This window comes from Equus quagga, unplaced genomic scaffold (genome assembly GCF_021613505.1).
Source record: "Equus quagga isolate Etosha38 unplaced genomic scaffold, UCLA_HA_Equagga_1.0 153_RagTag, whole genome shotgun sequence".
Lineage (NCBI taxonomy): Eukaryota > Metazoa > Chordata > Mammalia > Perissodactyla > Equidae > Equus > Equus quagga.
In genome coordinates, this window is record NW_025796915.1 from 8,254,338 (window position 1) to 8,261,070 (window position 6,733).

Consider the following 6,733-nt stretch of genomic DNA (forward strand, 5'->3'; position numbering starts at 1 on the left):
CACTTTTTCATTGGGGTTATTTGTATTTTTATTATTGAGTTGAAAGAGTTCTTTATGTATTCTGGATACATGTCCCTTTTTAGATATATGATTTGCAAATATCTTCTCTTCTGTGTTGTCTTTTCACTTAATCATGTCCTTTGAAGCAAAAAACTTTTTAATTTTGATGGCATTCAATTTATCTATTTTATTTTTTGCTGCTTGTGCTTTTGGTATAATGTCTAAGAAAGCTTTACTGAACACAAAGTCATAAGATTTCTCCTATATTTTCCTTAAAGAATGTTATAGTTTTAGCTCTTACATTTAGGTCTGTGATCCATTTTGAGTTAATTTTTGTGTAGGGTATGAGGTAGAGATCCAAATTCATTCTTTTATATATGGATATCCCATTGGCCCCCACCATTTGTTGACAAGATTATTCTCTCCCCATTAAACTGTCTTGGCACCCCACTGGCTTTTCTGGTCTGGAGAAGTAACTGTCCTCCGTCCCCCAGGAGAGATGAGGCTTCCCCAGAGAAGGGGCCACACAGCCTCCTCCCTCTGCAGACACAAGTGGAAGCCCACTGTGACTGCTCAGGAATCGGGAGCCGGTAAACAGGGGTGAGGCTCTTCCCCCCTCCCTCCCCCACTGATGATTCACTTCTCCCCTCCCCCTTCCGATGTACGTGGCATGTGCCTCTACCACTAGCCTGGCCTGGGAGGGAGTGACTATGGGGTGTTCTGCCTCTCTCACTGGAGCGGGAGTCCTAAGAGAACACAGCCCGCATCTTACAGGGAGGTACCTATTGCTGAAGAAACAGCCTTCCCTTTCGTCAGGTCTGGGTTTGAATCTAAGGTTACTAAGTACTAAGTTACTTAAGTACTAAGTAGCTACTACTTCCTGGCTGTGGCTTTGGGCAAATCACTTTACCTCTCTGAACCTCAGCTTCCTGGACCATGAAATGAGCATACTGGCTTCATAGGACTGTTGGGAAACTAACCCAGTTGAGAGGCGCCCAGGGCCCAGCACAGTACCTGGCACACAGCGGGGGCTCAAGTTCCCTTAGCTGGTATCAATGGAAATAGGAATGTGACCCTCCCACCAACGCCACCGCTGCCACCCCAGCCCCAATCCTGTCCCTTTCTATCCCCTGTACCTCGCTTTATTTCTTCTTCACAGCAATTGTCCTCACCTGAACTTACCGTCTTCTTTCTTGTCTGTCTTCACTGCTGGAATGTGAGCTCCAGAGTGCAGGGACTCTCTTGTCTTGGTCCCCACTGTGTCCCCAACTCCTGGCACACAGGAGGTGCTGAGGAAGTATTTGATGAATAAACAGTGTCTCCAGCATCTGTGTTGGGCACTGCAGAGGATTCAGAGAGGCCCTGGGAGAGTCCCCCACCCCAGCTGGTTCCCGGGGAGGGTGAGGCTCTGTAAGGGTCCAGCCTCCAGGGCTCAAGGAGGCTGAGCTCTGTGGGGGAGGGGAAGGGGAGACTGACTCTTTTTTCTTTTTTGAGGAAGATTGGCCGTGAGCTAACATCCATACCCATCTCCCTCTACTTTATATGTGGGACGCCTACCACAGCATGGCTTTTTTTTGCCAAGCAGTGCCATGTCCGCACCTGGGATCTGAACCAGTGAACCCTGGGCCACCGAGAAGCAGAACATGTGCACTTAATTGCTACGCCACTGGGCCGGCCCCAGGAGCCTGACTCTTGAAGAATGCTGGGTGCATGGTGCTGGGGAGAGGAAGGGAGAGAGAGAGAGAGAGAGAGAGAGCGAGCGTGTGTGCGCGCGTGTGAGCGAGGGAAAGACAGCTGAGAATGGAGGCCTGGAACACGGGCTGTGTGAACTGTAAAGGGATGCACACATGGCAGGGTTTGCTGCAAAGGCGCTGGGGACAGCCTGGCTTGGAAATGAGGGGAAATGTTGTTCCAGTTTCCTATTGCTGCTCTAACAAATTACCACAGTGTTTTAAAACAACATACACTTATTATTTCACAATTCTGGAGGTCAGAGGTTGGAAACACATCTCACTGGCCTAAAATCGAGGCATCCCTTCTGGAGGTTCCAGGGAGAACCCAGCTTCCTGCCTCTTCCAGCTTCTAGAAGCCTCCTGCACTCCTTGGCCCCTGGCTCCTCCCTCCATCTTCAAAGCCAGCAGTGTAGCATCCTCAGATCTCTCTCTCTGACGCTTCCTTGCCTCTCCTGCCTCACTCTTCCCCTTTAAAGGACCCTTGTGATGACACTGGGCCCACCTGGAGAATCCAGCACAATCTTATTTTAAGGTTGGCTGATTAGCAACCTTAATTCCATCTGCAACTTTGATGCCCCTTTGCCATGTAACATAACATAGCCATAGTTTCTGGGTATTAGGATGTGACTATCTGTGACATTAGGATGTGACATCTATGACAGCCGGGGGGCTGTCATATTCTGCCTACTACAGGTGTCTCAAAAAAGAGGTGCTTGGGAGCTGGGATGTGTGGGAGGAAGTTGATTCCCAAGTATGAGGAGAGCAGGTGTGCCCCTGTAGGAGGGGGCACTTCTGTACCCACCCTCAGCCTCCTGAGCCACCACCTGGAATCTGGAGCATCACACTGGAGGGGAGGGAGCAGTGTGGTCACCCACAGGCGCTGCCATTAGAGCCCAGAACACCCATGCCAGGCCCTCATGCCAAATGTGTAGCGGCCCTCACTGGAGCTGACACACCTTACACCTTCATCCTTCGTCCTTCTCCAGACCTGGAGGGTGGGAGGCAGATGACAAGGGGAGTCATAGGCACTGAGGAGTGGCTGTGTGTCGATCTGTGTATGTGGGGCAGGGGTGCCTGGCAGGAGGAAGGTGGAGGAAACCAGCCCTTTGGAAGTGTTTTGTGCATGTCCTGGTCAGTAGCGAGGATGATTTAATAATGACATCAACAACATCCACAACAACTCAGGGGCTGGGCACTGTCATTACCCCATTTTACCAATGAGGAAACTGAAGCCCTGAGAGGTTAGGCATTCTGCCCAGGGTCACACAGCGAGTCAGTGGAGGAGCCAGGACTTGGGTTCAGGTCTGTGTGCCTGTGTGACTTTCCAAGCCCATGCCTTTCATTGCGACCTTTCACTGCTTCCCCCACAGGACTGCCAAAAAAGGGACCCAGGAGGCTGTGGGATGGAGAAGGGCTCGACATTGAATGCTGCCTTTCCCACGGCCTTGGTGACCAAAAGACTTAGAATACTTTTTAAACAAATTATTTTTATTATAAAAATAATACATGTTCATTGTGTTATATTAGAAAAAAGCAGAACAGTAGGGAGGAAATTAAAGAGCACCCACACCCCATCACTGTGCGGCCTTTATTAAGGTCTTGTTCCTCGACGGCTGGAGAGTGGAGGCCAGGCCACTAAGTTATGTGAAGCCCTAAGTCCTGCCTGCCTCCCCTCCATTTATTTAACCGCGATTTCTTGAGCGTCTCCTGAGTGCCAGGCACTGACCTAGCTCCCGGCTTCCTTGGGCTTTCATCGGAGGGAGGCAGACAGTGTCAGGAAACAGATAAGGACAATACAGTGAGGTCAGTCAGTGACAGGGAGCCCCAGGGTCCACAGGGAGGTAGGAAAAGGCCTCCAGAGGGACTGCATTTCAGCCGAGCCTTGGAGGATGAATAGGAGCTGGGCAGGAGACAAAGGGGTGGCCGGGAAAGGTGTGTGGGGCTGAGGGAACAGTCTGTGCAATGGCTGGGGGTCAGAGAGAGCATGGTTCGTTCAGTCAGGGAGCAGAGCATCGCCCCCTGTGATGGGAACATCGAGTGGGAGACAGAGGTGGGATCACTACGGCCCCGCCCTTGCAGGGATGCTGGGGGGACCACATGAGACGAGTGTGAAGGCAGTTTGCCACGCCTAGCTGATATTGCGAGAGAGTATTTTTTTCTTTCTCAGAACTAAAGTGAACTGGACACTGGAACTCTGGGTACCCGCTACATTCTTTTTCCATCCTGCCACCCTCACTACTTTTCCCAGTGTGCCCCACTGTTCTTCCTACTACCCTCCCCCCCAAAACGGGGGAAAAATAAAAAGCAAATTCTTAGGAAGGATCAGCAGCACAGCCTGACTTCCCCTGACTGGGTGCTTTTAACTAAGTCTGCGGGCAGGAGAGACTTTCTATCCTTTGCAAGTTAATGCAAACTGTTAGGGAGATAAATAAATGACAGAGCTGCCGATGGACTGTTGGGTTCAAAGGAGGGAAATTTGTCTCACTTTAGAAGAAGGACCTGGAGGGCTCAGCCCCATCGACTCGTTCATTGTGCTGTTATCTGCCAGAGGGGTGGTGACACCACAGCAATTAAGACAAACTTTCGTCTGTAAGTTCTCGCCTGCAATCTCACAGCTTCAAAACAAGACAAATGATACCGCCAAGGGAGGAAGCAAAGTCTTTCCAGCCTCTGTCCAAAGTCACAGTGAATATTTGTAGTTGTTCAGCAGAAATTTGTCATTACGAGGCCTGGGCTCTGCTGGCTGTCCCTGCCCCACATTGTAATCCATCTTGGTGGCTCGTGCTCGCCCAGGCTGTCTCCGGGACTCTACCTGGCCTCCCTCTGAGGGGCCCCACCCCCTGCCAGCCCCACCTCACTTGCCTGCCCCCTAGTTTATGAGCCTCTCTGGTGGATCCAGGACATGATTTCTGCCAACCAGAAAGGAGTCACGAAAAGCCAAGAAGAGCCATGGAAACCCAGCCCTGCCACGGAGGGCTGGCTGACTCCTCCTACTTCCTGCCCACTCCCCTCTGCCCTGTGCAAGCAGCCAGCTCCCACAAAAACCCAGGCTCGGGCTCCTTCCAGAGCCATTTACTGCTTCCATCTGCCCAGGGCTCCCCTGCCCACTCCTTCTCACATCATCACACCTGTTGGCCTTCACCACACGCCCCTTGGAGCTGATGCTGGCCTCAGCCTCCCAGCTGCCCTTGGACTGAGCTGTTTCTGGATGGTTTAAGTGAAAACACCCCGACCCCTCAGTGCAGAAGTCTTGGGAGTCCACCTGGCCCCAATATGGAGTCAGGACACCGCTGTTTGCTTAGGCCACTGGGCGCTGTCAGTACTGGCTCCCTTCTTGCCCTCCTGTTCCCATCGCTTCAGGCCCTTCTGCCGGCTTGCCTGGCACTGCCTTCCTCCCCCTCCCCGTCCTCCCGCTACACTGAGAACACAGGTCCCCATCCTGATAGGGCCCAAACTTAGCTAAAGGATGAAGCTCCGATGGGGAATCAGGGCAGCAGTCAGTAAGGATGGAAGACGTCTTGGAGGCAGCGTCGTGGCCCTCTCTGGGCTCCCCTACCCGAGGTGGAGGCAGCATCCATCCCCTTCTGACCAACCCGTGTGATGGAGGGGTTCCAGGGGAGCCGCCAGCCTGCATGCCTGGCCTCGTCCCGGCGCCTCACCCTGAGGTTATTCTCTGCCCTTCAGCCCTGAGTGTGCAGAGACCTGAAAGCACGTCTTCCCCCAAAGACGCGGTCTATCCAGCTCGAGCACAAGGTTCCCGGTCCTGGGCCTCCAGGGAACAGAAGGTGCTCAGCAAGGAGACCAGGGGCAGCCGGAGGCCTGTACCACCTTGAAAAGTGCTATTAAAGATACGACCACTCCAACCCTGCCCCAGGAGACAAAATGATGCCTCACATAGGGTGGCCCCTTCAGGGGCAACGGACTGAGCATGGGCTGGAAACCACAGCTCTGCCACATTGGTCATTCTGCCAACAGACATTTATTGGGCACCTATCAGGCCAGGGTCTGTTCTTGGCACTGGGGATACTGTGTGAAGAAAACACAGCAGACTCTCTGCCCTTGTGGAGTGTACATTCTAGTGGGGGATGGAGAGGGAGGAGACAGAAGATAAGTAAAATTAGTGGTTGTCACACAGTAACAATGCAATGGAGCAAAATGGTGGAGGCGAGGGGAACATGAGTCCTAGGGAGCAGGTGTGTGACCTTAAAGAGTGGTCAGGTCAGGACCCACTGAGATGCCGTTTGAACAAAGATCTGAAGGATGCAGAAGTGAGCCCCATGGATACATGGGGAACAGTGCTCCCACGCCAGGTACAAAGGCCTATGTTAGTTGGCACAATACTGGCTGTCAGTAATATGTCAACAAAATAGTTTAGTTTGAGCTCATTTAACAGTCCAATGCAGTCGAGCGGCATGCTCTTCTATGTGGCGACTCAAGGATTCAGGCTCTTCCCATTTGTGGCTCAGCCCTTCCGACCTCCCGCCATGGTCGTTTCTCCATTTAGCAGAAGGATGGAGAAAGGGTAGTGGAGGAGGCACATCTGCGTCTTCAGCCCCTTGCCCAGGAAGCAACATACCACCTGCTCTCATTCCATTGACAAGAACTAGTCATGTGGCCCTGGTGAAATGTGAGTGGGCTGGAGATGCAGTCCCGGGCTGGGCCACGGCTTCCTGCAACAGCTCTTCACTCTGGAGGGAATGCGAACCTTTCGGGGTCTCTGCCTTGGCCCTGATGGGGGAGTGTGCCTGGATGTTCAAGGCTCCGTGAGGAGGCCAAGGCCAGGTGGCTGGAGCAGACTGAGAGTTGGAGGTGATGGGAGTTGAGATCAGAGACTGTAAGGTCACACAGGGTCACATAGGGCTTTGTCCTCTGAGGGAGCTGGGAGCCCCTGGAGGTTCTCAGTGGGTTTGGTCCATGATCGGCCTGTTTGCGCAGGCTCCCTCTAGCAGCCGTGTGGAGAACAGACTGCAGGGTGGGAGCAGGGCCTGGAAGCAGGCTGC